General features: G+C 47.7%; 18 non-coding genes across 18 annotated transcripts; all 18 read right to left on the bottom strand.

Annotated features, from left to right (window-relative positions):
- Window positions 1-416: 416 nt before the first annotated feature.
- Window positions 417-489, bottom strand: trnar-acg (transfer RNA arginine (anticodon ACG)). Its single transcript has one exon. It is a non-coding gene; the product is annotated as a tRNA-Arg (tRNA).
- A 974-nt stretch (window positions 490-1,463) lies between these two features.
- Window positions 1,464-1,535, bottom strand: trnah-gug (transfer RNA histidin (anticodon GUG)). Its single transcript has one exon. It is a non-coding gene; the product is annotated as a tRNA-His (tRNA).
- A 756-nt stretch (window positions 1,536-2,291) lies between these two features.
- Window positions 2,292-2,364, bottom strand: trnar-acg (transfer RNA arginine (anticodon ACG)). The gene has a single exon. It is a non-coding gene; the product is annotated as a tRNA-Arg (tRNA).
- Window positions 2,365-3,338: 974 nt separating this feature from the next.
- On the bottom strand, window positions 3,339-3,410 carry trnah-gug (transfer RNA histidin (anticodon GUG)). The gene has a single exon. It is a non-coding gene; the product is annotated as a tRNA-His (tRNA).
- A 756-nt stretch (window positions 3,411-4,166) lies between these two features.
- On the bottom strand, window positions 4,167-4,239 carry trnar-acg (transfer RNA arginine (anticodon ACG)). The gene has a single exon. It is a non-coding gene; the product is annotated as a tRNA-Arg (tRNA).
- A 974-nt stretch (window positions 4,240-5,213) lies between these two features.
- Window positions 5,214-5,285, bottom strand: trnah-gug (transfer RNA histidin (anticodon GUG)). Its single transcript has one exon. It is a non-coding gene; the product is annotated as a tRNA-His (tRNA).
- Window positions 5,286-6,041: 756 nt separating this feature from the next.
- trnar-acg (transfer RNA arginine (anticodon ACG)) lies at window positions 6,042-6,114 on the bottom strand. The gene has a single exon. It is a non-coding gene; the product is annotated as a tRNA-Arg (tRNA).
- Window positions 6,115-7,088: 974 nt separating this feature from the next.
- trnah-gug (transfer RNA histidin (anticodon GUG)) lies at window positions 7,089-7,160 on the bottom strand. Its single transcript has one exon. It is a non-coding gene; the product is annotated as a tRNA-His (tRNA).
- Window positions 7,161-7,916: 756 nt separating this feature from the next.
- trnar-acg (transfer RNA arginine (anticodon ACG)) lies at window positions 7,917-7,989 on the bottom strand. Its single transcript has one exon. It is a non-coding gene; the product is annotated as a tRNA-Arg (tRNA).
- A 974-nt stretch (window positions 7,990-8,963) lies between these two features.
- On the bottom strand, window positions 8,964-9,035 carry trnah-gug (transfer RNA histidin (anticodon GUG)). The gene has a single exon. It is a non-coding gene; the product is annotated as a tRNA-His (tRNA).
- A 5,518-nt stretch (window positions 9,036-14,553) lies between these two features.
- On the bottom strand, window positions 14,554-14,626 carry trnar-acg (transfer RNA arginine (anticodon ACG)). The gene has a single exon. It is a non-coding gene; the product is annotated as a tRNA-Arg (tRNA).
- A 974-nt stretch (window positions 14,627-15,600) lies between these two features.
- On the bottom strand, window positions 15,601-15,672 carry trnah-gug (transfer RNA histidin (anticodon GUG)). Its single transcript has one exon. It is a non-coding gene; the product is annotated as a tRNA-His (tRNA).
- A 756-nt stretch (window positions 15,673-16,428) lies between these two features.
- On the bottom strand, window positions 16,429-16,501 carry trnar-acg (transfer RNA arginine (anticodon ACG)). The gene has a single exon. It is a non-coding gene; the product is annotated as a tRNA-Arg (tRNA).
- A 974-nt stretch (window positions 16,502-17,475) lies between these two features.
- trnah-gug (transfer RNA histidin (anticodon GUG)) lies at window positions 17,476-17,547 on the bottom strand. Its single transcript has one exon. It is a non-coding gene; the product is annotated as a tRNA-His (tRNA).
- A 756-nt stretch (window positions 17,548-18,303) lies between these two features.
- trnar-acg (transfer RNA arginine (anticodon ACG)) lies at window positions 18,304-18,376 on the bottom strand. The gene has a single exon. It is a non-coding gene; the product is annotated as a tRNA-Arg (tRNA).
- Window positions 18,377-20,167: 1,791 nt separating this feature from the next.
- trnar-acg (transfer RNA arginine (anticodon ACG)) lies at window positions 20,168-20,240 on the bottom strand. Its single transcript has one exon. It is a non-coding gene; the product is annotated as a tRNA-Arg (tRNA).
- Window positions 20,241-22,031: 1,791 nt separating this feature from the next.
- On the bottom strand, window positions 22,032-22,104 carry trnar-acg (transfer RNA arginine (anticodon ACG)). The gene has a single exon. It is a non-coding gene; the product is annotated as a tRNA-Arg (tRNA).
- Window positions 22,105-23,895: 1,791 nt separating this feature from the next.
- On the bottom strand, window positions 23,896-23,968 carry trnar-acg (transfer RNA arginine (anticodon ACG)). Its single transcript has one exon. It is a non-coding gene; the product is annotated as a tRNA-Arg (tRNA).
- Window positions 23,969-24,736: the final 768 nt, after the last annotated feature.

Below are 24,736 nucleotides of genomic sequence, written 5' to 3'. Positions count from 1 at the left end.
GACTTGAAATGTTTGACCTTTGGATTTGGACTTTAAGAAACCTCCAAAATCGGGTGGATATGCTGTTTCTGCAGCTTGACGATGCAAGGAGCATTGAGCAGAGGTGGGGTGACCTGTGTGTGCATTTGGAAGAGTTATCCTTTACTCAGTATTGCTGTGAATTTTTTGAAAGAAATGGGCAGTAGCCTGCTTTCCTTGTCAACTCTGCTCAGATGTTTTGGCTTCAACGGGATTTTGGGGGCCATTGCACAGCAATCGTGTTGTTGTCCCAAACAAAACAATCGCATTGTGATGAAATGTTGTACGGTGTCAACATGTGCAAGACAACACTGTTGTTTTGGGGTCCATGCACTTCAAGATGAGGGGCAATCTGGAGCACCAGAGTTGTCACGTGTGAAATTCCCTAAAGGTTTTTTCGAGCTAGCCAGGAGTCGAACCTGGAATCTCCTGATCCGTAGTCAGACGCGTTATCCATTGCGCCACTAGCCCACTTGGGTGGCTGATTTTCACCAGAAAAGTCACTCAAAACCAGTACTGAGGCAACGTCCGTGAACCACTTCAAAGGTAAGATTCATATGTGCATCCATGATGCTCTGATCAACAAGAATCAACAGGAGAGATTACAACACCCTATTACTAGCATCTCTTCACTGGCTTCAAGTTCAATGTAGCATAGAATGTAAAGTCCATCTTTTAGCCAATAAAGCTCTAACCACTGAGAACCGTCATATCTTGAAGAGCTGGTACTCCCATGTTGCAAGTCCCAGGAGATCCCCTCAATTTAACAGAGCTGGCCTAGTGGAGGTTCCCAGGTTTTCGAAAAGTACAACGGGAGGCAGAGCATTTCAGCTTGCCGGCTCGGGTCATGTGGACCCGGACGGTCCCGGAGATTTCACTCGGGAGGCTGACACAGTCTGTACTTTCAAGGCTGGGCTTAAGATCTTTCCATTCAGTAAAGCTGACAGTTGGGGCTGGTTTAGGCCTCCCTGCACCATTTTCTTAGTGAAGTTGCTCGAGGTCAAGACTGCTGGGGGACCTATACACTGAGCTTCTCAACTTTGCTTTCACACTCAACGTGTTTCTCTACTAGGTGTCCTTCACCCGTGTCCTTCTGGTCTATGAAGTCTCACCACCTGTAGTCTCTGTCGCACCCTCCACCCCCGGTCTCCCTCCAGGATCCCAGAGGTTGGTGGTCTGGCGCGATTGAAATGAAGCTGAATTGAAGAGTCGGACATTCAGTGATCCACAATTTGCTGAAAAGCACAGAGAGCTCGTTCCAGTTCACTTTGAAATGGATGGTGCATGTTTAAAAGGATGCCACTGAAGGTGAAACTCGACAGAAGACCAATCTTCCTCACAGCAGAGTTCGAGAGAAGGGGAGCACTGTGTGGAGTCACGCCATCCACATGTGAAGGACGGATCAAGCAAAGGAGTGACGCCCGCCGGAAGACTTGACTAACGACTGCCGTGACCCGGACTCGAACCGGGGTTGCTGCGGCCACAACGCAGAGTACTGACCTCTATACGATCACGGCCACAGTGATGAGTGGTGCTTTCAGTGTCTAAGCTTATCTTTGCTGACAGTGCTGGCCATCACCTTCAGCTGGACCATGTCTCCATGAAATCCATTGTCAGTTCTGTCATGTGATTTGCTGATTGGCCTTTGAGCTACTTCAGCCAGTGCTGTGTCCGTGACGTTAAGTGTCAACTCCGCTTGAGTATTTTTGACTGCACGCATTGTTGTTCCTGGAATTCAAAGTAACACAAGTCAGACACTGTGCCGGGGAGGCTGTTGAAACTTTGGAGTTGTCGCAGAACGAGACTTCTAGATCTTGTGGACAGCGGAGATCAAACAAGCCAGTGAGATTTCTGGATGACTTGAAATGTTTGACCTTTGGATTTGGACTTTAAGAAACCTCCAAAATCGGGTGGATATGCTGTTTCTGCAGCTTGACGATGCAAGGAGCATTGAGCAGAGGTGGGGTGACCTGTGTGTGCATTTGGAAGAGTTATCCTTTACTCAGTATTGCTGTGAATTTTTTGAAAGAAATGGGCAGTAGCCTGCTTTCCTTGTCAACTCTGCTCAGATGTTTTGGCTTCAACGGGATTTTGGGGGCCATTGCACAGCAATCGTGTTGTTGTCCCAAACAAAACAATCGCATTGTGATGAAATGTTGTACGGTGTCAACATGTGCAAGACAACACTGTTGTTTTGGGGTCCATGCACTTCAAGATGAGGGGCAATCTGGAGCACCAGAGTTGTCACGTGTGAAATTCCCTAAAGGTTTTTTCGAGCTAGCCAGGAGTCGAACCTGGAATCTCCTGATCCGTAGTCAGACGCGTTATCCATTGCGCCACTAGCCCACTTGGGTGGCTGATTTTCACCAGAAAAGTCACTCAAAACCAGTACTGAGGCAACGTCCGTGAACCACTTCAAAGGTAAGATTCATATGTGCATCCATGATGCTCTGATCAACAAGAATCAACAGGAGAGATTACAACACCCTATTACTAGCATCTCTTCACTGGCTTCAAGTTCAATGTAGCATAGAATGTAAAGTCCATCTTTTAGCCAATAAAGCTCTAACCACTGAGAACCGTCATATCTTGAAGAGCTGGTACTCCCATGTTGCAAGTCCCAGGAGATCCCCTCAATTTAACAGAGCTGGCCTAGTGGAGGTTCCCAGGTTTTCGAAAAGTACAACGGGAGGCAGAGCATTTCAGCTTGCCGGCTCGGGTCATGTGGACCCGGACGGTCCCGGAGATTTCACTCGGGAGGCTGACACAGTCTGTACTTTCAAGGCTGGGCTTAAGATCTTTCCATTCAGTAAAGCTGACAGTTGGGGCTGGTTTAGGCCTCCCTGCACCATTTTCTTAGTGAAGTTGCTCGAGGTCAAGACTGCTGGGGGACCTATACACTGAGCTTCTCAACTTTGCTTTCACACTCAACGTGTTTCTCTACTAGGTGTCCTTCACCCGTGTCCTTCTGGTCTATGAAGTCTCACCACCTGTAGTCTCTGTCGCACCCTCCACCCCCGGTCTCCCTCCAGGATCCCAGAGGTTGGTGGTCTGGCGCGATTGAAATGAAGCTGAATTGAAGAGTCGGACATTCAGTGATCCACAATTTGCTGAAAAGCACAGAGAGCTCGTTCCAGTTCACTTTGAAATGGATGGTGCATGTTTAAAAGGATGCCACTGAAGGTGAAACTCGACAGAAGATCAATCTTCCTCACAGCAGAGTTCGAGAGAAGGGGAGCACTGTGTGGAGTCACGCCATCCACATGTGAAGGACGGATCAAGCAAAGGAGTGACGCCCGCCGGAAGACTTGACTAACGACTGCCGTGACCCGGACTCGAACCGGGGTTGCTGCGGCCACAACGCAGAGTACTGACCTCTATACGATCACGGCCACAGTGATGAGTGGTGCTTTCAGTGTCTAAGCTTATCTTTGCTGACAGTGCTGGCCATCACCTTCAGCTGGACCATGTCTCCATGAAATCCATTGTCAGTTCTGTCATGCGATTTGCTGATTGGCCTTTGAGCTACTTCAGCCAGTGCTGTGTCCGTGACGTTAAGTGTCAACTCCGCTTGAGTATTTTTGACTGCACGCATTGTTGTTCCTGGAATTCAAAGTAACACAAGTCAGACACTGTGCCGGGGAGGCTGTTGAAACTTTGGAGTTGTCGCAGAACGAGACTTCTAGATCTTGTGGACAGCGGAGATCAAACAAGCCAGTGAGATTTCTGGATGACTTGAAATGTTTGACCTTTGGATTTGGACTTTAAGAAACCTCCAAAATCGGGTGGATATGCTGTTTCTGCAGCTTGACGATGCAAGGAGCATTGAGCAGAGGTGGGGTGACCTGTGTGTGCATTTGGAAGAGTTATCCTTTACTCAGTATTGCTGTGAATTTTTTGAAAGAAATGGGCAGTAGCCTGCTTTCCTTGTCAACTCTGCTCAGATGTTTTGGCTTCAACGGGATTTTGGGGGCCATTGCACAGCAATCGTGTTGTTGTCCCAAACAAAACAATCGCATTGTGATGAAATGTTGTACGGTGTCAACATGTGCAAGACAACACTGTTGTTTTGGGGTCCATGCACTTCAAGATGAGGGGCAATCTGGAGCACCAGAGTTGTCACGTGTGAAATTCCCTAAAGGTTTTTTTGAGCTAGCCAGGAGTCGAACCTGGAATCTCCTGATCCGTAGTCAGACGCGTTATCCATTGCGCCACTAGCCCACTTGGGTGGCTGATTTTCACCAGAAAAGTCACTCAAAACCAGTACTGAGGCAACGTCCGTGAACCACTTCAAAGGTAAGATTCATATGTGCATCCATGATGCTCTGATCAACAAGAATCAACAGGAGAGATTACAACACCCTATTACTAGCATCTCTTCACTGGCTTCAAGTTCAATGTAGCATAGAATGTAAAGTCCATCTTTTAGCCAATAAAGCTCTAACCACTGAGAACCGTCATATCTTGAAGAGCTGGTACTCCCATGTTGCAAGTCCCAGGAGATCCCCTCAATTTAACAGAGCTGGCCTAGTGGAGGTTCCCAGGTTTTCGAAAAGTACAACGGGAGGCAGAGCATTTCAGCTTGCCGGCTCGGGTCATGTGGACCCGGACGGTCCCGGAGATTTCACTCGGGAGGCTGACACAGTCTGTACTTTCAAGGCTGGGCTTAAGATCTTTCCATTCAGTAAAGCTGACAGTTGGGGCTGGTTTAGGCCTCCCTGCACCATTTTCTTAGTGAAGTTGCTCGAGGTCAAGACTGCTGGGGGACCTATACACTGAGCTTCTCAACTTTGCTTTCACACTCAACGTGTTTCTCTACTAGGTGTCCTTCACCCGTGTCCTTCTGGTCTATGAAGTCTCACCACCTGTAGTCTCTGTCGCACCCTCCACCCCCGGTCTCCCTCCAGGATCCCAGAGGTTGGTGGTCTGGCGCGATTGAAATGAAGCTGAATTGAAGAGTCGGACATTCAGTGATCCACAATTTGCTGAAAAGCACAGAGAGCTCGTTCCAGTTCACTTTGAAATGGATGGTGCATGTTTAAAAGGATGCCACTGAAGGTGAAACTCGACAGAAGACCAATCTTCCTCACAGCAGAGTTCGAGAGAAGGGGAGCACTGTGTGGAGTCACGCCATCCACATGTGAAGGACGGATCAAGCAAAGGAGTGACGCCCGCCGGAAGACTTGACTAACGACTGCCGTGACCCGGACTCGAACCGGGGTTGCTGCGGCCACAACGCAGAGTACTGACCTCTATACGATCACGGCCACAGTGATGAGTGGTGCTTTCAGTGTCTAAGCTTATCTTTGCTGACAGTGCTGGCCATCACCTTCAGCTGGACCATGTCTCCATGAAATCCATTGTCAGTTCTGTCATGCGATTTGCTGATTGGCCTTTGAGCTACTTCAGCCAGTGCTGTGTCCGTGACGTTAAGTGTCAACTCCGCTTGAGTATTTTTGACTGCACGCATTGTTGTTCCTGGAATTCAAAGTAACACAAGTCAGACACTGTGCCGGGGAGGCTGTTGAAACTTTGGAGTTGTCGCAGAACGAGACTTCTAGATCTTGTGGACAGCGGAGATCAAACAAGCCAGTGAGATTTCTGGATGACTTGAAATGTTTGACCTTTGGATTTGGACTTTAAGAAACCTCCAAAATCGGGTGGATATGCTGTTTCTGCAGCTTGACGATGCAAGGAGCATTGAGCAGAGGTGGGGTGACCTGTGTGTGCATTTGGAAGAGTTATCCTTTACTCAGTATTGCTGTGAATTTTTTGAAAGAAATGGGCAGTAGCCTGCTTTCCTTGTCAACTCTGCTCAGATGTTTTGGCTTCAACGGGATTTTGGGGGCCATTGCACAGCAATCGTGTTGTTGTCCCAAACAAAACAATCGCATTGTGATGAAATGTTGTACGGTGTCAACATGTGCAAGACAACACTGTTGTTTTGGGGTCCATGCACTTCAAGATGAGGGGCAATCTGGAGCACCAGAGTTGTCACGTGTGAAATTCCCTAAAGGTTTTTTCGAGCTAGCCAGGAGTCGAACCTGGAATCTCCTGATCCGTAGTCAGACGCGTTATCCATTGCGCCACTAGCCCACTTGGGTGGCTGATTTTCACCAGAAAAGTCACTCAAAACCAGTACTGAGGCAACGTCTGTGAACCACTTCAAAGGTAAGATTCATATGTGCATCCATGATGCTCTGATCAACAAGAATCAACAGGAGAGATTACAACACCCTATTACTAGCATCTCTTCACTGGCTTCAAGTTCAATGTAGCATAGAATGTAAAGTCCATCTTTTAGCCAATAAAGCTCTAACCACTGAGAACCGTCATATCTTGAAGAGCTGGTACTCCCATGTTGCAAGTCCCAGGAGATCCCCTCAATTTAACAGAGCTGGCCTAGTGGAGGTTCCCAGGTTTTCGAAAAGTACAACGGGAGGCAGAGCATTTCAGCTTGCCGGCTCGGGTCATGTGGACCCGGACGGTCCCGGAGATTTCACTCGGGAGGCTGACACAGTCTGTACTTTCAAGGCTGGGCTTAAGATCTTTCCATTCAGTAAAGCTGACAGTTGGGGCTGGTTTAGGCCTCCCTGCACCATTTTCTTAGTGAAGTTGCTCGAGGTCAAGACTGCTGGGGGACCTATACACTGAGCTTCTCAACTTTGCTTTCACACTCAACGTGTTTCTCTACTAGGTGTCCTTCACCCGTGTCCTTCTGGTCTATGAAGTCTCACCACCTGTAGTCTCTGTCGCACCCTCCACCCCCGGTCTCCCTCCAGGATCCCAGAGGTTGGTGGTCTGGCGCGATTGAAATGAAGCTGAATTGAAGAGTCGGACATTCAGTGATCCACAATTTGCTGAAAAGCACAGAGAGCTCGTTCCAGTTCACTTTGAAATGGATGGTGCATGTTTAAAAGGATGCCACTGAAGGTGAAACTCGACAGAAGATCAATCTTCCTCACAGCAGAGTTCGAGAGAAGGGGAGCACTGTGTGGAGTCACGCCATCCACATGTGAAGGACGGATCAAGCAAAGGAGTGACGCCCGCCGGAAGACTTGACTAACGACTGCCGTGACCCGGACTCGAACCGGGGTTGCTGCGGCCACAACGCAGAGTACTGACCTCTATACGATCACGGCCACAGTGATGAGTGGTGCTTTCAGTGTCTAAGCTTATCTTTGCTGACAGTGCTGGCCATCACCTTCAGCTGGACCATGTCTCCATGAAATCCATTGTCAGTTCTGTCATGCGATTTGCTGATTGGCCTTTGAGCTACTTCAGCCAGTGCTGTGTCCGTGACGTTAAGTGTCAACTCCGCTTGAGTATTTTTGACTGCACGCATTGTTGTTCCTGGAATTCAAAGTAACACAAGTCAGACACTGTGCCGGGGAGGCTGTTGAAACTTTGGAGTTGTCGCAGAACGAGACTTCTAGATCTTGTGGACAGCGGAGATCAAACAAGCCAGTGAGATTTCTGGATGACTTGAAATGTTTGACCTTTGGATTTGGACTTTAAGAAACCTCCAAAATCGGGTGGATATGCTGTTTCTGCAGCTTGACGATGCAAGGAGCATTGAGCAGAGGTGGGGTGACCTGTGTGTGCATTTGGAAGAGTTATCCTTTACTCAGTATTGCTGTGAATTTTTTGAAAGAAATGGGCAGTAGCCTGCTTTCCTTGTCAACTCTGCTCAGATGTTTTGGCTTCAACGGGATTTTGGGGGCCATTGCACAGCAATCGTGTTGTTGTCCCAAACAAAACAATCGCATTGTGATGAAATGTTGTACGGTGTCAACATGTGCAAGACAACACTGTTGTTTTGGGGTCCATGCACTTCAAGATGAGGGGCAATCTGGAGCACCAGAGTTGTCACGTGTGAAATTCCCTAAAGGTTTTTTTGAGCTAGCCAGGAGTCGAACCTGGAATCTCCTGATCCGTAGTCAGACGCGTTATCCATTGCGCCACTAGCCCACTTGGGTGGCTGATTTTCACCAGAAAAGTCACTCAAAACCAGTACTGAGGCAACGTCCGTGAACCACTTCAAAGGTAAGATTCATATGTGCATCCATGATGCTCTGATCAACAAGAATCAACAGGAGAGATTACAACACCCTATTACTAGCATCTCTTCACTGGCTTCAAGTTCAATGTAGCATAGAATGTAAAGTCCATCTTTTAGCCAATAAAGCTCTAACCACTGAGAACCATCATATCTTGAAGAGCTGGTACTCCCATATTGCAAGTCCCAGGAGATCCCCTCAATTTAACAGAGCTGGCCTAGTGGAGGTTCCCAGGTTTTCGAAAAGTACAACGGGAGGCAGAGCATTTCAGCTTGCCGGCTCGGGTCATGTGGACCCGGACGGTCCCGGAGATTTCACTCGGGAGGCTGACACAGTCTGTACTTTCAAGGCTGGGCTTAAGATCTTTCCATTCAGTAAAGCTGACAGTTGGGGCTGGTTTAGGCCTCCCTGCACCATTTTCTTAGTGAAGTTGCTCGAGGTCAAGACTGCTGGGGGACCTATACACTGAGCTTCTCAACTTTGCTTTCACACTCAACGTGTTTCTCTACTAGGTGTCCTTCACCCGTGTCCTTCTGGTCTATGAAGTCTCACCACCTGTAGTCTCTGTCGCACCCTCCACCCCCGGTCTCCCTCCAGGATCCCAGAGGTTGGTGGTCTGGCGCGATTGAAATGAAGCTGAATTGAAGAGTCGGACATTCAGTGATCCACAATTTGCTGAAAAGCACAGAGAGCTCGTTCCAGTTCACTTTGAAATGGATGGTGCATGTTTAAAAGGATGCCACTGAAGGTGAAACTCGACAGAAGACCAATCTTCCTCACAGCAGAGTTCGAGAGAAGGGGAGCACTGTGTGGAGTCACGCCATCCACATGTGAAGGACGGATCAAGCAAAGGAGTGACGCCCGCCGGAAGACTTGACTAACGACTGCCGTGACCCGGACTCGAACCGGGGTTGCTGCGGCCACAACGCAGAGTACTGACCTCTATACGATCACGGCCACAGTGATGAGTGGTGCTTTCAGTGTCTAAGCTTATCTTTGCTGACAGTGCTGGCCATCACCTTCAGCTGGACCATGTCTCCATGAAATCCATTGTCAGTTCTGTCATGCGATTTGCTGATTGGCCTTTGAGCTACTTCAGCCAGTGCTGTGTCCGTGACGTTAAGTGTCAACTCCGCTTGAGTATTTTTGACTGCACGCATTGTTGTTCCTGGAATTCAAAGTAACACAAGTCAGACACTGTGCCGGGGAGGCTGTTGAAACTTTGGAGTTGTCGCAGAACGAGACTTCTAGATCTTGTGGACAGCGGAGATCAAACAAGCCAGTGAGATTTCTGGATGACTTGAAATGTTTGACCTTTGGATTTGGACTTTAAGAAACCTCCAAAATCGGGTGGATATGCTGTTTCTGCAGCTTGACGATGCAAGGAGCATTGAGCAGAGGTGGGGTGACCTGTGTGTGCATTTGGAAGAGTTATCCTTTACTCAGTATTGCTGTGAATTTTTTGAAAGAAATGGGCAGTAGCCTGCTTTCCTTGTCAACTCTGCTCAGATGTTTTGGCTTCAACGGGATTTTGGGGGCCATTGCACAGCAATCGTGTTGTTGTCCCAAACAAAACAATCGCATTGTGATGAAATGTTGTACGGTGTCAACATGTGCAAGACAACACTGTTGTTTTGGGGTCCATGCACTTCAAGATGAGGGGCAATCTGGAGCACCAGAGTTGTCACGTGTGAAATTCCCTAAAGGTTTTTTCGAGCTAGCCAGGAGTCGAACCTGGAATCTCCTGATCCGTAGTCAGACGCGTTATCCATTGCGCGGCCAAGGATGGGGCAAAAGGGACTGCTACGGTGGGGGAAAGAAAAAAAAGGAAAAAGGGGAAGGGGGGAAGAGAAAAGGAGAAAAAAATGAGAAAATTCAGCATAAAATCATAAATCATCAGACGCTGTAGCTCAGAAATGTACTTATTCCTCTATTATTGTTCCGTTAAATATTTATTGCTGTGTTAATCCATTAATATTATTAATATTATTGATAATCCTCTATGATTACAAAAAATTACAACAAGTTGCACACTCTTGCCAGGATTTGCACCTGGAATCTTCCACCCAAAGGTTGGCTGTGTTGCTGTTACACCACAAGAGTTGTGTTTTTGTTGTTTGTTTTCAGTGACACATCAACACTATTTTGACTTGTTACCACTTATCAGCTATTTTAGCCTTTGCTTTAAAGCTGCAAAATGCAATTTTAACACAATAATACTTTGATTTAACACCTAAAATGAATAAAATATGTTGAATGGATGAAACATCAAATCCTGTCAGAGACACACATCATTTAGACAAGAACAGAACAGACAGGAAGGCGTAACACACACTGTGTGTGTAAAGTCTACACATAGAACACACCCCTGTATGTTACAGGCACATGTACAAACACATCCAGATGTCTATATCAGTAGTGTATTAGATGCAGACACACACACCATCAAGTGGTGTAAGTTACACGTGAACACACAGCTACACACACATTAGAAGCAGACTCTCGGCAGACACCTCTCACTGCTTGCTGGCCTGGAGCAGAGCTGCTGGTCTTGATAGAGGATCTGCAGGCCCTGGCCAGCTGGTCTTCTCAGGGTTCCAGGAGGACCTGCTGAGGAGCTTGTTGATGGGATCCAGACAGGAGCACAGCCTCAGGATTTCTGCTATTTCCATGTTAGAAAGAGCAGTTATCATCTGGTGGAGTCAGGCATCGACTGCCTCCCATCTGGGAACGTCTCTGAGATCACATCGGCCGTCCTGTCACATGAGAAGAAAAGAAGAACAGTTCATGCAGCTCATTTAAGAGAAACAGTCAAGAGACCACCTTGTTTCATGGTCAGATACGAGCAGCTTCACTGGAACTGAAGTCCTCCAATGGGGAGCTGACAGGACTTCACTTTCAACTGTAACGTCCTAAAGGACTCACTGGTGAGGACAGAGTTAGAGGCCCTCTGCAGATCAGGTTTACAGTAAAAATGTATTAAAATGGGTTAATACTGGGCTATCAGATCGTTACCTGAATGAAGACTGGAAGAGAATAAGGAGGTATTGTCACGTCAGGATACTCATCCTCCTGAACCGGCTCCAGCATCTCTGGCAGATCGGCTCCAGTTCCATCAGGTGCACTCAGGAGATCTTCTCTGGTGGACTGAGCCACTGCAACAAGCTCACCTGCCATCAGTCGTCACCTGGAAAAAGAAGAAGACAGGAGAATGAGTGAGAGAACAGAGGTGCGACCATCATGATCTGACAGTCTGGTTATTGATACAATATTGTTCAGCAACTTTGAACTAGTTAAAGGCTGCTGAGGAGAGAGCCGGGAACTAGTCTGGACCCGTCTTCCAGACCAACTGATGATCAAATGTCCAATGCTCGATTTGTCTTCAGATATGATGATCCATTCATTTGTTGTTGAGCTCAGCACAATCACTGTTTGGACCCTTGTCTATCCATTACAGAGTCCATGATCACAGGTCCTGTACTGCTTTTAGACAACAATTCCACTGAACAAATTCACCTTGCAACACCACATTATGATATGAGAAAGTCAGAGTGGGAATATCCTGGGAAATTCCAGTTCATGGGAATCTCATGTCCAACCAGAAACCAGTGAAACATTCCAGAGACCCCAGCTGCAGTGTCATGTCCCCTACCTCCTGATGTCCACACTTGCAGAGCATCTGTCCCCCAAAAACGTCGTATTTGTGGACAGGCTGACCAAACACAGGAGTCAGGAGGCTCCAGCTCCTGCCTCTTGGTCTCTGGCCTGTTAAACATACATGTTATCCTGAGCTGACAGGGTCAGCACTCCTTCCCAGCATGACCCTGGGTTCCAGTCTGTAAATGTCCTGGCCCTCCATCACTGACCACTCATTCATTCATCATCTGAATGTTTATACACTGGAACATGGTCCTACTGTAAATGTCAACAAGAAAACTGATGGATCTCTCTGTTAGCTCTAACTGGGAAATTAAATCTGTAGCGTCAACAGGAAATGCATTTACACATAAAGGACTGGAATTGCAATATATTGCAAAAATATACTGTAATATATTACAAAATATAGAAATGGTTGCTGTTTCCAATATATTGCAATACATTGGGGAATATAAACATTAAAGCTCAAAGACATCAGCAGTAGTTCTTCCGTTTATACATCATAACATTGTTTTGGATGTTTTAACAGGATCACATATCGCCAGTAACTATATATAGACACTTAGTAGAAGTGATAAAAGAAAACACACTTGAACCAGCACACGTACAGACTACTGACTTATCCACACACATAAACAGACTACCACTTAAAAAAATACACTTTGAAACACGTTTATATTCATTTCAGTACTTACTTCTGACGTCGTGAATGAAATAAATCTTCCGTGCAGAGTTGTTGACAGTGCTGCAGCGGTTCCGTCAGCGCGTCTGGTTGCACCAATCTGCACTTCTGATTGGACCAGTGAGCTGTCAGTCAAACAGCAGCTCGCCATCCGATTGGACGACAGCCGTCACTAATCAGAAGCTGATTGGCTCCTTTGCCCCACCGTTAGGACCTTGTTCGGAATCTCTTTGATGTGTTAGGACTTGGGTAGGAAGTGTTAGGACTTTGTTAGGAGTTGTTAGGACTTGTTAGGAACTGTTAGGACTTAATTTGGCAGGCCATTTACTGCAAGGTGCGGCCATAGCCCACTTGGGTGGCTGATTTTCACCAGAAAAGTCACTCAAAACCAGTACTGAGGCAACGTCTGTGAACCACTTCAAAGGTAAGATTCATATGTGCATCCATGATGCTCTGATCAACAAGAATCAACAGGAGAGATTACAACACCCTATTACTAGCATCTCTTCACTGGCTTCAAGTTCAATGTAGCATAGAATGTAAAGTCCATCTTTTAGCCAATAAAGCTCTAACCACTGAGAACCGTCATATCTTGAAGAGCTGGTACTCCCATGTTGCAAGTCCCAGGAGATCCCCTCAATTTAACAGAGCTGGCCTAGTGGAGGTTCCCAGGTTTTCGAAAAGTACAACGGGAGGCAGAGCATTTCAGCTTGCCGGCTCGGGTCATGTGGACCCGGACGGTCCCGGAGATTTCACTCGGGAGGCTGACACAGTCTGTACTTTCAAGGCTGGGCTTAAGATCTTTCCATTCAGTAAAGCTGACAGTTGGGGCTGGTTTAGGCCTCCCTGCACCATTTTCTTAGTGAAGTTGCTCGAGGTCAAGACTGCTGGGGGACCTATACACTGAGCTTCTCAACTTTGCTTTCACACTCAACGTGTTTCTCTACTAGGTGTCCTTCACCCGTGTCCTTCTGGTCTATGAAGTCTCTGTCGCACCCTCCACCCCCGGTCTCCCTCCAGGATCCCAGAGGTTGGTGGTCTGGCGCGATTGAAATGAAGCTGAATTGAAGAGTCGGACATTCAGTGATCCACAATTTGCTGAAAAGCACAGAGAGCTCGTTCCAGTTCACTTTGAAATGGATGGTGCATGTTTAAAAGGATGCCACTGAAGGTGAAACTCGACAGAAGATCAATCTTCCTCACAGCAGAGTTCGAGAGAAGGGGAGCACTGTGTGGAGTCACGCCATCCACATGTGAAGGACGGATCAAGCAAAGGAGTGACGCCCGCCGGAAGACTTGACTAACGACTGCCGTGACCCGGACTCGAACCGTGGTTGCTGCGGCCACAACGCAGAGTACTGACCTCTATACAATCACGGCCACAGTGATGAGTGGTGCTTTCAGTGTCTAAGCTTATCTTTGCTGACAGTGCTGGCCATCACCTTCAGCTGGACCATGTCTCCATGAAATCCATTGTCAGTTCTGTCATGCGATTTGCTGATTGGCCTTTGAGCTACTTCAGCCAGTGCTGTGTCCGTGACGTTAAGTGTCAACTCCGCTTGAGTATTTTTGACTGCACGCATTGTTGTTCCTGGAATTCAAAGTAACACAAGTCAGACACTGTGCCGGGGAGGCTGTTGAAACTTTGGAGTTGTCGCAGAACGAGACTTCTAGATCTTGTGGACAGCGGAGATCAAACAAGCCAGTGAGATTTCTGGATGACTTGAAATGTTTGACCTTTGGATTTGGACTTTAAGAAACCTCCAAAATCGGGTGGATATGCTGTTTCTGCAGCTTGACGATGCAAGGAGCATTGAGCAGAGGTGGGGTGACCTGTGTGTGCATTTGGAAGAGTTATCCTTTACTCAGTATTGCTGTGAATTTTTTGAAAGAAATGGGCAGTAGCCTGCTTTCCTTGTCAACTCTGCTCAGATGTTTTGGCTTCAACGGGATTTTGGGGGCCATTGCACAGCAATCGTGTTGTTGTCCCAAACAAAACAATCGCATTGTGATGAAATGTTGTACGGTGTCAACATGTGCAAGACAACACTGTTGTTTTGGGGTCCATGCACTTCAAGATGAGGGGCAATCTGGAGCACCAGAGTTGTCACGTGTGAAATTCCCTAAAGGTTTTTTCGAGCTAGCCAGGAGTTGAACCTGGAATCTCCTGATCCGTAGTCAGACGCGTTATCCATTGCGCCACTAGCCCACTTGGGTGGCTGATTTTCACCAGAAAAGTCACTCAAAACCAGTACTGAGGCAACGTCCGTGAACCACTTCAAAGGTAAGATTCATATGTGCATCCATGATGCTCTGATCAACAAGAATCAACAGGAGAGATTACAACACCCTATTACTAGCATCTCTTCACTGGCTTCAAGTTCAATGTAGCATAGAATGTAAAGTCCATCTTTTAGCCAATAAAGCTCTAACCACTGAGAACCATCATATCTTGAAGAGCTGGTACTCCCATATTGCAAGTCCCAGGAGATCCCCTCAATTTAACAGAGCTGGCCTAGTGGAGGTTCCCAGGTTTTCGAAAAGTACAACGGGAGGCAGAGCATTTCAGCTTGCCGGCTCGGGTCATGTGGACCCGGACGGTCCCGGAGATTTCACTCGGGAGGCTGACACAGTCTGTACTTTCAAGGCTGGGCTTAAGATCTTTCCATTCAGTAAAGCTGACAGTTGGGGCTGGTTTAGGCCTCCCTGCACCATTTTCTTAGTGAAGTTGCTCGAGGTCAAGACTGCTGGGGGACCTATACACTGAGCTTCTCAACTTTGCTTTCACACTCAACGTGTTTCTCTACTAGGTGTCCTTCACCCGTGTCCTTCTGGTCTATGAAGTCTCACCACCTGTAGTCTCTGTCGCACCCTCCACCCCCGGTCTCCCTCCAGGATCCCAGAGGTTGGTGGTCTGGCGCGATTGAAATGAAGCTGAATTGAAGAGTCGGACATTCAGTGATCCACAATTTGCTGAAAAGCACAGAGAGCTCGTTCCAGTTCACTTTGAAATGGATGGTGCATGTTTAAAAGGATGCCACTGAAGGTGAAACTCGACAGAAGATCAATCTTCCTCACAGCAGAGTTCGAGAGAAGGGGAGCACTGTGTGGAGTCACGCCATCCACATGTGAAGGACGGATCAAGCAAAGGAGCGACGCCCGCCGGAAGACTTGACTAACGACTGCCGTGACCCGGACTCGAACCGGGGTTGCTGCGGCCACAACGCAGAGTACTGACCTCTATACGATCACGGCCACAGTGATGAGTGGTGCTTTCAGTGTCTAAGCTTATCTTTGCTGACAGTGCTGGCCATCACCTTCAGCTGGACCATGTCTCCATGAAATCCATTGTCAGTTCTGTCATGTGATTTGCTGATTGGCCTTTGAGCTACTTCAGCCAGTGCTGTGTCCGTGACGTTAAGTGTCAACTCCGCTTGAGTATTTTTGACTGCACGCATTGTTGTTCCTGGAATTCAAAGTAACACAAGTCAGACACTGTGCCGGGGAGGCTGTTGAAACTTTGGAGTTGTCGCAGAACGAGACTTCTAGATCTTGTGGACAGCGGAGATCAAACAAGCCAGTGAGATTTCTGGATGACTTGAAATGTTTGACCTTTGGATTTGGACTTTAAGAAACCTCCAAAATCGGGTGGATATGCTGTTTCTGCAGCTTGACGATGCAAGGAGCATTGAGCAGAGGTGGGGTGACCTGTGTGTGCATTTGGAAGAGTTATCCTTTACTCAGTATTGCTGTGAATTTTTTGAAAGAAATGGGCAGTAGCCTGCTTTCCTTGTCAACTCTGCTCAGATGTTTTGGCTTCAACGGGATTTTGGGGGCCATTGCACAGCAATCGTGTTGTTGTCCCAAACAAAACAATCGCATTGTGATGAAATGTTGTACGGTGTCAACATGTGCAAGACAACACTGTTGTTTTGGGGTCCATGCACTTCAAGATGAGGGGCAATCTGGAGCACCAGCGTTGTCACGTGTGAAATTCCCTAAAGGTTTTTTCGAGCTAGCCAGGAGTCGAACCTGGAATCTCCTGATCCGTAGTCAGACGCGTTATCCATTGCGCCACTAGCCCACTTGGGTGGCTGATTTTCACCAGAAAAGTCACTCAAAACCAGTACTGAGGCAACGTCCGTGAACCACTTCAAAGGTAAGATTCATATGTGCATCCATGATGCTCTGATCAACAAGAATCAACAGGAGAGATTACAACACCCTATTACTAGCATCTCTTCACTGGCTTCACGTTCAATGTAGCATAGAATGTAAAGTCCATCTTTTAGCCAATAAAGCTCTAACCACTGAGAACCATCATATCTTGAAGAGCTGGTACTCCCATATTGCAAGTCCCAGGAGATCCCCTCAATTTAACAGAGCTGGCCTAGTGGAGGTTCCCAGGTTTTCGAAAAGTACAACGGGAGGCAGAGCATTTCAGCTTGCCGGCTCGGGTCATGTGGACCCGGACGGTCCCGGAGATTTCACTCGGGAGGCTGACACAGTCTGTACTTTCAAGGCTGGGCTTAAGATCTTTCCATTCAGTAAAGCTGACAGTTGGGGCTGGTTTAGGCCTCCCTGCACCATTTTCTTAGTGAAGTTGCTCGAGGTCAAGACTGCTGGGGGACCTATACACTGAGCTTCTCAACTTTGCTTTCACACTCAACGTGTTTCTCTACTAGGTGTCCTTCACCCGTGTCCTTCTGGTCTATGAAGTCTCACCACCTGTAGTCTCTGTCGCACCCTCCACCCCCGGTCTCCCTCCAGGATCCCAGAGGTTGGTGGTCTGGCGCGATTGAAATGAAGCTGAATTGAAGAGTCGGACATTCAGTGATCCACAATTTGCTGAAAAGCACAGAGAGCTCGTTCCAGTTCACTTTGAAATGGATGGTGCATGTTTAAAAGGATGCCACTGAAGGTGAAACTCGACAGAAGATCAATCTTCCTCACAGCAGAGTTCGAGAGAAGGGGAGCACTGTGTGGAGTCACGCCATCCACATGTGAAGGACGGATCAAGCAAAGGAGCGACGCCCGCCGGAAGACTTGACTAACGACTGCCGTGACCCGGACTCGAACCGGGGTTGCTGCGGCCACAACGCAGAGTACTGACCTCTATACGATCACGGCCACAGTGATGAGTGGTGCTTTCAGTGTCTAAGCTTATCTTTGCTGACAGTGCTGGCCATCACCTTCAGCTGGACCATGTCTCCATGAAATCCATTGTCAGTTCTGTCATGCGATTTGCTGATTGGCCTTTGAGCTACTTCAGCCAGTGCTGTGTCCGTGACGTTAAGTGTCAACTCTGCTTGAGTATTTTTGACTGCACGCATTGTTGTTCCTGGAATTCAAAGTAACACAAGTCAGACACTGTGCCGGGGAGGCTGTTGAAACTTTGGAGTTGTCGCAGAACGAGACTTCTAGATCTTGTGGACAGCGGAGATCAAACAAGCCAGTGAGATTTCTGGATGACTTGAAATGTTTGACCTTTGGATTTGGACTTTAAGAAACCTCCAAAATCGGGTGGATATGCTGTTTCTGCAGCTTGACGATGCAAGGAGCATTGAGCAGAGGTGGGGTGACCTGTGTGTGCATTTGGAAGAGTTATCCTTTACTCAGTATTGCTGTGAATTTTTTGAAAGAAATGGGCAGTAGCCTGCTTTCCTTGTCAACTCTGCTCAGATGTTTTGGCTTCAACGGGATTTTGGGGGCCATTGCACAGCAATCGTGTTGTTGTCCCAAACAAAACAATCGCATTGTGATGAAATGTTGTACGGTGTCAACATGTGCAAGACAACACTGTTGTTTTGGGGTCCATGCACTTCAAGATGAGGGGCAATCTGGAGCACCAGAGTTGTCACGTGTGAAATTCCCTAAAGGTTTTTTCGAGCTAGCCAGGAGTCGAACCTGGAATCTCCTGATCCGTAGTCAGACGCGTTATCCATTGCGCCACTAGCCCACTTGGGTGGCTGATTTTCACCAGAAAAGTCACTCAAAACCAGTACTGAGGCAACGTCCGTGAACCACTTCAAAGGTAAGATTCATATGTGCATCCATGATGCTCTGATCAACAAGAATCAACAGGAGAGATTACAACACCCTATTACTAGCATCTCTTCACTGGCTTCAAGTTCAATGTAGCATAGAATGTAAAGTCCATCTTTTAGCCAATAAAGCTCTAACCACTGAGAACCATCATATCTTGAAGAGCTGGTACTCCCATATTGCAAGTCCCAGGAGATCCCCTCAATTTAACAGAGCTGGCCTAGTGGAGGTTCCCAGGTTTTCGAAAAGTACAACGGGAGGCAGAGCATTTCAGCTTGCCGGCTCGGGTCATGTGGACCCGGACGGTCCCGGAGATTTCACTCGGGAGGCTGACACAGTCTGTACTTTCAAGGCTGGGCTTAAGATCTTTCCATTCAGTAAAGCTGACAGTTGGGGCTGGTTTAGGCCTCCCTGCACCATTTTCTTAGTGAAGTTGCTCGAGGTCAAGACTGCTGGGGGACCTATACACTGAGCTTCTCAACTTTGCTTTCACACTCAACGTGTTTCTCTACTAGGTGTCCTTCACCCGTGTCCTTCTGGTCTATGAAGTCTCACCACCTGTAGTCTCTGTCGCACCCTCCACCCCCGGTCTCCCTCCAGGATCCCAGAGGTTGGTGGTCTGGCGCGATTGAAATGAAGCTGAATTGAAGAGTCGGACATTCAGTGATCCACAATTTGCTGAAAAGCACAGAGAGCTCGTTCCAGTTCACTTTGAAATGGATGGTGCATGTTTAAAAGGATGCCACTGAAGGTGAAACTCGACAGAAGATCAATCTTCCTCACAGCAGAGTTCGAGAGAAGGGGAGCACTGTGTGGAGTCACGCCATCCACATGTGAAGGACGGATCAAGCAAAGGAGTGACGCCCGCCGGAAGACTTGACTAACGACTGCCGTGAACCGGAGTTGCTGCGGCCACAACGCAGAGTACTGACCTCTATACGATCACGGCCACAGTGATGAGTGGTGCTTTCAGTGTCTAAGCTTATCTTTGCTGACAGTGCTGGCCATCACCTTCAGCTGGACCATGTCTCCATGAAATCCATTGTCAGTTCTGTCATGTGATTTGCTGATTGGCCTTTGAGCTACTTCAGCCAGTGCTGTGTCCGTGACGTTAAGTGTCAACTCCGCTTGAGTATTTTTGACTGCACGCATTGTTGTTCCTGGAATTCAAAGTAACACAAGTCAGACACTGTGCCGGGGAGGCTGTTGAAACTTTGGAGTTGTCGCAGAACGAGACTTCTAGATCTTGTGGACAGCGGAGATCAAACAAGCCAGTGAGATTTCTGGATGACTTGAAATGTTTGACCTTTGGATTTGGACTTTAAGAAACCTCCAAAATCGGGTGGATATGCTGTTTCTGCAGCTTGACGATGCAAGGAGCATTGAGCAGAGGTGGGGTGACCTGTGTGTGCATTTGGAAGAGTTATCCTTTACTCAGTATTGCTGTGAATTTTTTGAAAGAAATGGGCAGTAGCCTGCTTTCCTTGTCAACTCTGCTCAGATGTTTTGGCTTCAACGGGATTTTGGGGGCCATTGCACAGCAATCGTGTTGTTGTCCCAAACAAAACAATCGCATTGTGATGAAATGTTGTACGGTGTCAACATGTGCAAGACAACACTGTTGTTTTGGGGTCCATGCACTTCAAGATGAGGGGCAATCTGGAGCACCAGAGTTGTCACGTGTGAAATTCCCTAAAGGTTTTTTCGAGCTAGCCAGGAGTCGAACCTGGAATCTCCTGATCCGTAGTCAGACGCGTTATCCATTGCGCCACTAGCCCACTTGGGTGGCTGATTTTCACCAGAAAAGTCACTCAAAACCAGTACTGAGGCAACGTCCGTGAACCACTTCAAAGGTAAGATTCATATGTGCATCCATGATGCTCTGATCAACAAGAATCAACAGGAGAGATTACAACACCCTATTACTAGCATCTCTTCACTGGCTTCAAGTTCAATGTAGCATAGAATGTAAAGTCCATCTTTTAGCCAATAAAGCTCTAACCACTGAGAACCATCATATCTTGAAGAGCTGGTACTCCCATATTGCAAGTCCCAGGAGATCCCCTCAATTTAACAGAGCTGGCCTAGTGGAGGTTCCCAGGTTTTCGAAAAGTACAACGGGAGGCAGAGCATTTCAGCTTGCCGGCTCGGGTCATGTGGACCCGGACGGTCCCGGAGATTTCACTCGGGAGGCTGACACAGTCTGTACTTTCAAGGCTGGGCTTAAGATCTTTCCATTCAGTAAAGCTGACAGTTGGGGCTGGTTTAGGCCTCCCTGCACCATTTTCTTAGTGAAGTTGCTCGAGGTCAAGACTGCTGGGGGACCTATACACTGAGCTTCTCAACTTTGCTTTCACACTCAACGTGTTTCTCTACTAGGTGTCCTTCACCCGTGTCCTTCTGGTCTATGAAGTCTCACCACCTGTAGTCTCTGTCGCACCCTCCACCCCCGGTCTCCCTCCAGGATCCCAGAGGTTGGTGGTCTGGCGCGATTGAAATGAAGCTGAATTGAAGAGTCGGACATTCAGTGATCCACAATTTGCTGAAAAGCACAGAGAGCTCGTTCCAGTTCACTTTGAAATGGATGGTGCATGTTTAAAAGGATGCCACTGAAGGTGAAACTCGACAGAAGATCAATCTTCCTCACAGCAGAGTTCGAGAGAAGGGGAGCACTGTGTGGAGTCACGCCATCCACATGTGAAGGACGGATCAAGCAAAGGAGTGACGCCCGCCGGAAGACTTGACTAACGACTGCCGTGAACCGGAGTTGCTGCGGCCACAACGCAGAGTACTGACCTCTATACGATCACGGCCACAGTGATGAGTGGTGCTTTCAGTGTCTAAGCTTATCTTTGCTGACAGTGCTGGCCATCACCTTCAGCTGGACCATGTCTCCATGAAATCCATTGTCAGTTCTGTCATGTGATTTGCTGATTGGCCTTTGAGCTACTTCAGCCAGTGCTGTGTCCGTGACGTTAAGTGTCAACTCCGCTTGAGTATTTTTGACTGCACGCATTGTTGTTCCTGGAATTCAAAGTAACACAAGTCAGACACTGTGCCGGGGAGGCTGTTGAAACTTTGGAGTTGTCGCAGAACGAGACTTCTAGATCTTGTGGACAGCGGAGATCAAACAAGCCAGTGAGATTTCTGGATGACTTGAAATGTTTGACCTTTGGATTTGGACTTTAAGAAACCTCCAAAATCGGGTGGATATGCTGTTTCTGCAGCTTGACGATGCAAGGAGCATTGAGCAGAGGTGGGGTGACCTGTGTGTGCATTTGGAAGAGTTATCCTTTACTCAGTATTGCTGTGAATTTTTTGAAAGAAATGGGCAGTAGCCTGCTTTCCTTGTCAACTCTGCTCAGATGTTTTGGCTTCAACGGGATTTTGGGGGCCATTGCACAGCAATCGTGTTGTTGTCCCAAACAAAACAATCGCATTGTGATGAAATGTTGTACGGTGTCAACATGTGCAAGACAACACTGTTGTTTTGGGGTCCATGCACTTCAAGATGAGGGGCAATCTGGAGCACCAGAGTTGTCACGTGTGAAATTCCCTAAAGGTTTTTTCGAGCTAGCCAGGAGTCGAACCTGGAATCTCCTGATCCGTAGTCAGACGCGTTATCCATTGCGCCACTAGCCCACTTGGGTGGCTGATTTTCACCAGAAAAGTCACTCAAAACCAGTACTGAGGCAACGTCCGTGAACCACTTCAAAGGTAAGATTCATATGTGCATCCATGATGCTCTGATCAACAAGAATCAACAGGAGAGATTACAACACCCTATTACTAGCATCTCTTCACTGGCTTCACGTTCAATGTAGCATAGAATGTAAAGTCCATCTTTTAGCCAATAAAGCTCTAACCACTGAGAACCATCATATCTTGAAGAGCTGGTACTCCCATATTGCAAGTCCCAGGAGATCCCCTCAATTTAACAGAGCTGGCCTAGTGGAGGTTCCCAGGTTTTCGAAAAGTACAACGGGAGGCAAAGCATTTCAGCTTGCCGGCTCGGGTCATGTGGACCCGGACGGTCCCGGAGATTTCACTCGGGAGGCTGACACAGTCTGTACTTTCAAGGCTGGGCTTAAGATCTTTCCATTCAGTAAAGCTGACAGTTGGGGCTGGTTTAGGCCTCCCTGCACCATTTTCTTAGTGAAGTTGCTCGAGGTCAAGACTGCTGGGGGACCTATACACTGAGCTTCTCAACTTTGCTTTCACACTCAACGTGTTTCTCTACTAGGTGTCCTTCACCCGTGTCCTTCTGGTCTATGAAGTCTCACCACCTGTAGTCTCTGTTGCACCCTCCACCCCCGGTCTCCCTCCAGGATCCCAGAGGTTGGTGGTCTGGCGCGATTGAAATGAAGCTGAATTGAAGAGTCGGACATTCAGTGATCCACAATTTGCTGAAAAGCACAGAGAGCTCGTTCCAGTTCACTTTGAAATGGATGGTGCATGTTTAAAAGGATGCCACTGAAGGTGAAACTCGACAGAAGATCAATCTTCCTCACAGCAGAGTTCGAGAGAAGGGGAGCACTGTGTGGAGTCACGCCATCCACATGTGAAGGACGGATCAAGCAAAGGAGTGACGCCCGCCGGAAGACTTGACTAACGACTGCCGTGAACCGGAGTTGCTGCGGCCACAACGCAGAGTACTGACCTCTATACGATCACGGCCACAGTGATGAGTGGTGCTTTCAGTGTCTAAGCTTATCTTTGCTGACAGTGCTGGCCATCACCTTCAGCTGGACCATGTCTCCATGAAATCCATTGTCAGTTCTGTCATGTGATTTGCTGATTGGCCTTTGAGCTACTTCAGCCAGTGCTGTGTCCGTGACGTTAAGTGTCAACTCCGCTTGAGTATTTTTGACTGCACGCATTGTTGTTCCTGGAATTCAAAGTAACACAAGTCAGACACTGTGCCGGGGAGGCTGTTGAAACTTTGGAGTTGTCGCAGAACGAGACTTCTAGATCTTGTGGACAGCGGAGATCAAACAAGCCAGTGAGATTTCTGGATGACTTGAAATGTTTGACCTTTGGATTTGGACTTTAAGAAACCTCCAAAATCGGGTGGATATGCTGTTTCTGCAGCTTGACGATGCAAGGAGCATTGAGCAGAGGTGGGGTGACCTGTGTGTGCATTTGGAAGAGTTATCCTTTACTCAGTATTGCTGTGAATTTTTTGAAAGAAATGGGCAGTAGCCTGCTTTCCTTGTCAACTCTGCTCCGATGTTTTGGCTTCAACGGGATTTTGGGGGCCATTGCACAGCAATCGTGTTGTTGTCCCAAACAAAACAATCGCATTGTGATGAAATGTTGTACGGTGTCAACATGTGCAAGACAACACTGTTGTTTTGGGGTCCATGCACTTCAAGATGAGGGGCAATCTGGAGCACCAGAGTTGTCACGTGTGAAATTCCCTAAAGGTTTTTTCGAGCTAGCCAGGAGTCGAACCTGGAATCTCCTGATCCGTAGTCAGACGCGTTATCCATTGTGCCACTAGCCCACTTGGGTGGCTGATTTTCACCAGAAAAGTCACTCAAAACCAGTACTGAGGCAACGTCCGTGAACCACTTCAAAGGTAAGATTCATATGTGCATCCATGATGCTCTGATCAACAAGAATCAACAGGAGAGATTACAACACCCTATTACTAGCATCTCTTCACTGGCTTCACGTTCAATGTAGCATAGAATGTAAAGTCCATCTTTTAGCCAATAAAGCTCTAACCACTGAGAACCATCATATCTTGAAGAGCTGGTACTCCCATATTGCAAGTCCCAGGAGATCCCCTCAATTTAACAGAGCTGGCCTAGTGGAGGTTCCCAGGTTTTCGAAAAGTACAACGGGAGGCAGAGCATTTCAGCTTGCCGGCTCGGGTCATGTGGACCCGGACGGTCCCGGAGATTTCACTCGGGAGGCTGACACAGTCTGTACTTTCAAGGCTGGGCTTAAGATCTTTCCATTCAGTAAAGCTGACAGTTGGGGCTGGTTTAGGCCTCCCTGCACCATTTTCTTAGTGAAGTTGCTCGAGGTCAAGACTGCTGGGGGACCTATACACTGAGCTTCTCAACTTTGCTTTCACACTCAACGTGTTTCTCTACTAGGTGTCCTTCACCCGTGTCCTTCTGGTCTATGAAGTCTCACCACCTGTAGTCTCTGTTGCACCCTCCACCCCCGGTCTCCCTCCAGGATCCCAGAGGTTGGTGGTCTGGCGCGATTGAAATGAAGCTGAATTGAAGAGTCGGACATTCAGTGATCCACAATTTGCTGA

This window comes from Salarias fasciatus, chromosome 5, assembly GCF_902148845.1.
Source record: "Salarias fasciatus chromosome 5, fSalaFa1.1, whole genome shotgun sequence".
In the NCBI taxonomy this organism is placed as follows: Eukaryota; Metazoa; Chordata; class Actinopteri; order Blenniiformes; family Blenniidae; genus Salarias; species Salarias fasciatus.
The sequence above is the reverse complement of the archived record's forward strand: the minus strand, read 5'-3'. Positions and strand labels throughout refer to the sequence as shown.